The sequence below is a fragment of the Caretta caretta genome, chromosome 2, assembly GCF_965140235.1.
Source record: "Caretta caretta isolate rCarCar2 chromosome 2, rCarCar1.hap1, whole genome shotgun sequence".
Taxonomy (NCBI): domain Eukaryota; kingdom Metazoa; phylum Chordata; order Testudines; family Cheloniidae; genus Caretta; species Caretta caretta.
Genome location: NC_134207.1, coordinates 145,231,622 through 145,239,679, shown reverse-complemented (window position 1 = coordinate 145,239,679; position 8,058 = coordinate 145,231,622). Strand labels below are relative to the sequence as shown.

Below are 8,058 nucleotides of genomic sequence, written 5' to 3'. Positions count from 1 at the left end.
AAAAACTGAAAATAGAAGCAAGGCCAGAAAAATATTTTAATGGGCCAGGAGCAAATGATAAAACTGATGGAGGACCAAACAGAGATGCTGAAGTCCCTGATTGCAGTGCAGTCAGAACACATGCAGCCCATACAGAACTGCATGCTATGCCCTCCCCAAACTCCCCCCCACTCCCCTCAGTCCTTGTGTGTTCTCGGCCCATCACAGTACCCCTTTCACTCCACCCCTTTGGATAGGTTCCCTAATTACAGCTGTATTTACACACAGCTATGAGAGCGTCCATTAAGAGAGTGCTCCTCAGTGTCATGTCCCTTGTAAGACATCAAATTCTGTGTATTGGTTATTGCTCTTTAATAAAGATGTACTCATAGAAAGAAAAATAATCTTTATTTTTCTCCTACACACAGAGGTTGCTGCTGGAATTCATCATACACAGTAGCAATTGGCACATTTGCAGACTACAAATCACACTCAGGAAGCAATCATTACAAGGGTCATTCCAGGGGGCAAGTAAACAAAGCCTGGCTGAATTCATTCCAGAAAGACACATAACTGGGGCTCATTGTCAAAATGCTGCTTCAAAGCCTCCCTGATTTGAATAGCCCTGTTGAGCCCCTCTAATAGCCCTGGTATCTGGCTGCTCATAATCAGCCACCAGTCGATCTGCCTCAATGCTTCACCACTGGGGAAACTTTTCCCCCTAAGCTTCACAAATGTTATGCAGAGCACAGCAGGCTGCTATGTCCATGGGAATGTTTTCTTTACTGGGGTCTAACCTGCCATAAAAGCAGTGCCAGCAAGCCCTTAATCTTCCAAACGCACGTTCAATGGTCATTCTGCACCTGCTGAGACTGTTGAAGCACTTCTTGCTGCTGTCAAGGTTTCCCGTATAAGGCTTCATGAGCCAAGGGATTAAGGGGTAGGCTGGGTTTCCCTGTATCACAGTGGGCATTTCAACATCCCCCACTGGAATCTTCTGGTCTAAAAAGAAAGTCTCTGTTTGCAGCTTTCTATACAGGTCAGTGTTTCTGAAGATGCATCCATCATGCACCTTCCCGAACCACCCCACATTGATATCAGTGAAATTACCCCAGTGATTCAAAAGCACCTGAAATATCATGGAGAAGTACCCCTTTCTATTGATGTACTCCATCAGAAAATGGTCCTGGGCCAAAACTGGAATATGCATGCCATTTATAGCCCCGCTGCAGTTAGGGAATCGCATTGCAGCAAAGCCATCTGCTATTTCACGGACATTTCTCAGAGTCACAATCGTTCTCAGCAGGAGGTGATTAATGGCTGAGGATACTTGCATGAATGCAGCCCCAGTTGTCGACTTCCCAACTCCAAACAGATTTGTGACTGACCGGTAGCAGTCTGAGTTGCCAGCTTCCACACAGCGATCATCACGCTCTTCTTCAAGGGCAGCTCTCATTTTGCTGTCCTTGTGCCAGAGGGCAAGGGCGAGCACCATACACAATTCCAGGAATATGACTTTGCACAACCAGAAGTTTTGCAGCCACTGCTTGTCATCCCATACCTGCATAATGATCTTATCCCATCATTCAGTACTTGTTTCCCAAGCCCAGTAGCAATGATCCATCACGTGCAGCTGCTCCATGAATGCCAAAAGTAATCTGGAATTGTTTTTTTCCCCTGGCACATAGCAGGGCAAGCCCCAGGGATTCCTGTTTGGACTTGTAGTTCATGAAATACTGCATGATCTGCCATGTTGTGTTCATAACAATTACCACAAGACTGGACAGTAATGCAGGATCCATGCTTTCAGGCAGAGATGGTGGCACACAGTTTGCACGGGCTGTTAAAAAAAAGCACAAAATGTAACTGGAAGGCCATGAAATGATGGGACAGAAAAAACTGCATCATGTGATGGTGAGCCCGCAACCATGATGCACAGTGATCCATTCCCACAACTTCTAGCGGCAGAAGGTGGCGAGTTTCTACCCACAGTGCACTGATCTCTTTCAGTGCTAGAGCACCAATTATGGACTTGCTCTGCTGACACAAGGAGTGTTGTGTGAACATGCACAAGTGATATAATTTTAGTGGTTTATGATCATCGGCATAAGTTGCATGGACTTCATTAGTGTAGACATAGCCTTAGCCAAACAAACACCTCTGTCTAGATGCTACATTGTCTCTTTTTAGTGCGGAGGCTAAGTATCATGTTATGCAAACAACCCCATCCCACAAAGCAGCAAGGCTATCTATTAAGAAGTGGAATTTGCTGATAATTACATTCTACAATTTGTTTTGAGGAGCCTAGCTGCACTATTCACCTTCCATACTGAAGCAGAGAATAGTGGGGGGAAGGAGAAAAGGACAGCATGATTTTCTCAGTTGCGGAACACTAATCATCCTTATTTAAAAATCAAATTACAGCTATAACAAATGACTCATCAAGTAGCCCCAAAACTTTATTTCACCCAAAGCAAATATTACACTACTGTACAGTTATAGCCTGGGGTCAGTTTTCCAGCCTCTGTTCCATAATATGCTTTCATTTAATCATCATTTATAAATAGACATTGTTACTATGAAAAGAAATAAATCAAAGACTGTGATATGACCTTTCCCTGTCACAGAAATTGTCTTGTTAAATAAAGCCAGAGCTACTGATCTTGTATATGTTCTTCCTATAGTCTGTCTGTTATTACAGGACACTGAAAAGTACTGTGTTAAATGCTGTTTATAACTCTTGAGCTTATCATTCATGCAAAATTTATATGGCAATAAAAAAATCTATGTTTATTGTATTGTTAAAGGATACAATACAGCCCACTGAAACCTTCCGAAAAGTCTAGCCATAATGCTCTTCCCTGAACAGATTTACTCATAAATAGCGTATTGCTACCAGATTGCACCTCAGATGAAAGCACTGACTTGAACTGGTATTCAGCAGATGTATTAACAGATAAGGTGTGCTAATCTCTGGTTCAGTATTGAGCATGGAAACATTCATTAATGGGGAAGGGTGTTATTCCCCAGCCTGCAAATATACCACACATTGGGCTGGCAAGGGCTCAGCTCTTGTCAATTAAAGCAGGGTCAGGCTTGGATATGAGACCTCCTAGGAACATACAAGAGTTAAGGGAAGTGGTAGTGTGCACTCAAACTTTTAAATCTTTCCTCCTGGAAATGCCTTGACCTGGTTATAAGGACACCACTGTTACATATAGAGGAGTATTTTTTCAGAGACAATGTAAAACAAAACTCTGACAAATCATGGACATTAAAGATCTTACAGCACTTTTTGCTTATGTGGGAGGTTTAATTTGATGTTTTGAGCCAGCTTCCATTGTGAGAAATTGCGTTCTGCTTACCTCCATTCCTCTTGCAGCAGAAAAGTTTATTTTTTCTCCCCTAAACTAGTGTTTGTGTAGCACAGCTTTTAAATTCCACCTTGGAATTTGTATCTATGTTTTAGTGACAGATGAATAATCTCTTTACTGTGCTATAGAGTACAAGCAATTCTGCCTCCAACAGCAAACCAATCTGATTATTGCAGAGCCTGAAAAATAACCTGTCAGTATGCTGCTTCTTTAATATGGTCGAAGGACTAGCCACTTACATTTTTTTTTCAGTTGGTGAAAGCCACTCCTAGAATAATTTCTACTGATGATACACTGACATCTATTGATTAAGACAGAGCTTCTCAACTATGTGCTCTGCTGCTGCTGAAAGCAGACACTGCCCCCCTTGGATCTTCAACAGCTGGACCATTTTTAAAAATATTTCATTAGAAAAAATGACACTTCTTTTCAGATGGGTTAAATTGAACACTGGCAGTCAGAATAGTGCAGAGGCACTAATATCACCAAGAACCAGGGCTCTCATAGAAGCAGGGATAATGAAGAGGATAGAATAAAGCCTAGTAGCCATAGCAATCATAGCCACTCCTATCATTCCAATAGTGAAGAAAGATGGCTCCCTCCGGATTTGCAGTGATTTTAAAGTCACTGTCAACACTGTGTTGTGTGCAGAGCAATACCCGCTTCCCCGCATCAATGACCTCTTCACGGGCCTGGCTGGGGGACAAAAATTCAGTAAGATTGATCTGAGTCAAGCGCATTTACTGATGCACGTTGATGATAAGTCCCAAGAGCTGTTGACTATTGTGACTCATAAGGGGCTTTATCGATACTGTCCTTACCCTTCAGAATAACATCTGCTCCTGCCCTGTTCCAGAGGTCTATGGACCAGATCTTGTGCGGCTTGCCAGGAGTTCAGTGTTATCTGGACGACATTCTGGTCACTGGAAGGAATGAAGAGGATCACTTAAAGAATTTAGAGGCTACCCTACAAAGACTGGAAGAATATGGCCTACGAGTCCGCAAACATACATATGAATTCTTCCAGCCCTCTGTTGAATTTTTGGGACACATCATTGATGCTGAGGGTCTCAGAAGGCCCCTGAAAAAGTTAAGGCTATTGTGGAGGCTCCCCAACCTCGAAATGTTAGCCAGCTGCGCTCGTTTCTAGGACTATTGAACTATTATGGAAAGTTCATCTCACAGTTAGCCACACTGCTAAAACCACTTCACGAACTCCTTGGGCAGAATAAGACCTGGAAGTGGACTGAAGCCTATAATGTTGCATTTAACAAAGCTAAGGATGCATTGCTAAATTCTGAAGTTCTAACACACTTTGATCCATCCTTACCCCTACAATTGATCTGCAATGCCTCCCCTTATAGAGTGGGAGCAGTTGTGCCACACATTATGCCTTCGGGAGAAGAGAGACTTATTCCTTTTGCTTCACGCACTCTAAGCAAAGCAGAAACTAACTATGCCCAAATCGAACGCGAGGCATTGGGAATCGTTTTTGGAATTCGGAAGTTTCATCAGTACCTGTTTGGGTGGAAGTTTACTCTTCTTACAGACCATCGACCTCTGACGTCAATTTTTGGACCCTATGCAGGCATTCCCCCATTAGCTGCTAGTCATATGCAACATTGGGCATTGTTACTTTCAGCACACACATATGAAATCAAATATCAGAAATCCACTCTGCATGGCAATGCAGATGGTCTCTCACGGTTGCCTTTGCCAGTCAAACATGAAGATACTGCCCAAAAGGAAATCTTCTACTTTGAACACATACAGAATACACCCATCACTGCTATTCAGATAAAGAAGGCAAATCGCGTTGACCCAGTATTGTCCCAAGTTATGGACCTGGTGATTCATGGGAAATCTCGACAAACCTCTCCGGTCTCACCCAACTTTGTTACCTACATGTCCAGGAGGACAGAGTTATCAATCCAATCTGGTTGTTTGTTGTGAGGGAGACGTGTCATTATCCCACCACCACTGAGATCACAGATGTTAGAACAGCTGAATTCTGGTCACTGTGGAATAGTGCGCATGAAAGAAATTGCACTAAGCTATTTTTGATGGCCTGGATTGGACAGTGCTATTGAAGAGAAGGCAAGAGCTTGTATGTCATGTCAGGGTGTCAGGAATGCACCCCAGTGGGCGCCCCTACACCCATGGGACTGGCCTGAAAACCTTTGGCAACGTGTTCATGTTGACTTCGCTGGCCCCCTTGAAGGAAGCATGTTCTTGGTGGTGGTAGATGCCCATTCTAAATGGCCAGAAGTCTCTACAATGCAGTCCACTACTGCAGGGAATACTATCCAAAAACTAAGGGGACTCTTTCGTCGTTTCGGTCTGCCAGAACAACTTGTGAGCGACAACAGACGGCAGTTCATCTCTCGGGGGTTTCAAAATTTTACTAAGGCAAATGGGATACACCACATCACTTCAGCACCATATCATCCATCAAACCAATGGATTAGCTGAAAGATTTGTGCAGACAATGAAACAAGCTTTGAAATCAGCAAAGGGACAACACTCCATTCAAAAGCGTCTGGATACCTTCTTACTTTCCTACAGAAACACATCTCATGCTACAACCAAGGCATCCCCAGCCTTTCTAATGATGGGACGACAGCTGCGCACTTGCTTTGATCTGCTGAAACCTTCTGAACCCAGACAAATTGTGCAAAGTCAGCAGCAATATGAAGTCATCAGGCATGCACCCAGAGCAAAAGACCAAACCTTTAGCTCAGGACAGCCAGTTTTGGCTCGCAATTATACTTCTGGAGCTAAATGGGTCCCTGCCATGATCATCACTCAAACAGGACCTGTTTCCTACACAGTCCGGGCTGCAAAGAATCTCACCTGGCAGCGACATGTAGATCAGCTGTTGCCAGGTCCTGCCAGTCATCAGGACACATCTTCAGTTGAGTTGTCTGACTTCACCCCTTCTGGCGAGACACCGAATCAAGAATCACCTGTTTCTGACTGTTCTCCTCCATTACTGCTGGCGGCTGAGATACCCCCTTGCCCGGAACAAGCTGATGCCACCTCCTCACCCGTTCATGCTACGAACCCCGAGCCCATTGTCAGGCCAGCGCCCAAGGTACTTTCGGGTGCAACAACACCAGAAGTTCACCGTAATCCACCTAGAGACAGAAGACCCCCTCAATGGCTGGATCTTTAGCTAGGGCGAACCCACGGTTATGGGGCAAAATAATCCCCTGGGTTTAGCCGGGAATGGAGGCAGTCTACCCTCCTTCTCTAGTTTAGTGTTTGTTTTATTTAGGGGATGTTCTTATTAAGGGGGGAGGAATATGTTGTGTATTTGGTTGTTGTGGTAATAGCACCTTGTTGTTGCTATGGCAACTGAGTTAGAATATTTGGGGATAGCCCAGCCAGTTTTGGCTGGTTTGGGTAGTTCAGTGTGTGAAAATAAACGTCTGCTTTCATGGCTCTCAGATCTCTGTGTCTCAAGTGAACGTCACAGGCTCTGGTAGGATGTTGGAACAAGGCTGTGAATATGGAGCAGAAAATAATAGATGCACTCTCACATGGAAAGATAGGCCATAGACTGGCCAACAGAGCTATCACAGTGACAAGGATGGGAAGAAGGATAAAGAATCAGAGTGCACATAGGAAAGAATTGCTTCAGATTCTGGGTGATGGCCTTGAAACATGAGGACACTAGCACTGGGGTGGGGGGAGATGTTTAAGTAAGAGACAAGCCAGTGGAAGCCGTAAGAAAATCCCAGGAAATGAATCCTGCTGAGATGCTGAAAAAAGGATGGATGAATGAACTTTCTAGCACAGGGGTGACCAACCTGTGGCTCTGGAACTGCATGCAGCTCTTCAGCGGTTAGTATGCAGCTCCTTACCTAGGCACTGATTCCGGGGCTGGAGCTATATGTGCTGGGGGATGCTCACTGCTCAACCCCCTGTTCTGCCCCAAGCCCAGCACCCACTCCACCCCTTCCCCTAAGGCCCCTGCCCCTTCCCCTGAGCCTTGCATGACCTTACTTCTTCCCCTCCCCCCATAGCCTCCTGTGCACGTGAAACAGCTGATTGTGGTGGGCAGGGGGAGGGAGGAGTAGGTGCTGATTGGTGGGGGCTGCCAGCAGGCGGGAGGCACTGGGAGCTGGGGAGCAGATGCGGGGTTGCTGACATATTACTGTGACTCTTTGGCAAAGTACATTGGTAAATTCTGGCTCCTTCTCAGGCTCAGGTTGGCCACCCCTGTTCTAGCAGAAGCCAAAGATGCAGCCGTGCATGTCTGGCCTGCGCTACATTTGGAACAAGAGTTTTGGATTAGAAAGCTAAGGCCAAAGGAAAGCATGGTCTTCCACAATCAGAGAGGTCCCCAGAGTGGGAGATATCTTAGGCTTTATGATCACTATGTGGCACACAGTAGGAGAGCACATAGAAGAAGCCATTACTGGTCAGTCTTGAGCAAAGATTGGAGCAAGTCATGCCAATGAGACACACACAGCAGCTGGTTGAACAATCTGACCACATGCCATTTCTGCACCCAAGCAAGGCAAGTGGTGATGCTGTGAGTAAGTTATGAGCTCAGAGGATGACTGTACAGGGCAGCACACTGGATCCCCTTCTGGTTTAACTGTGAATACAGAGTAGCAACCTTTTCAGAGGAGAAACTAGTGTAGCAAGACTGCTGAATCTTTACTGGGTAACACATCCAATTCTTAGGAAGGGGAGT

General features: G+C 45.1%; 1 long non-coding RNA gene across 2 annotated transcripts; it reads right to left on the bottom strand.

Annotated features, from left to right (window-relative positions):
- Positions 1-371: 371 nt before the first annotated feature.
- Positions 372-6,600, bottom strand: LOC125630947 (uncharacterized). Of its 2 annotated transcripts, XR_012666757.1 has the most exons (3): positions 6,207-6,600; positions 4,175-4,276; positions 372-1,819 (listed from the first exon to the last, which is right to left on the bottom strand). It is a non-coding gene; the product is annotated as an uncharacterized LOC125630947 (long non-coding RNA). The 2 variants fall into 2 exon arrangements; XR_012666758.1 differs by lacking the exon at positions 4,175-4,276.
- Positions 6,601-8,058: the final 1,458 nt, after the last annotated feature.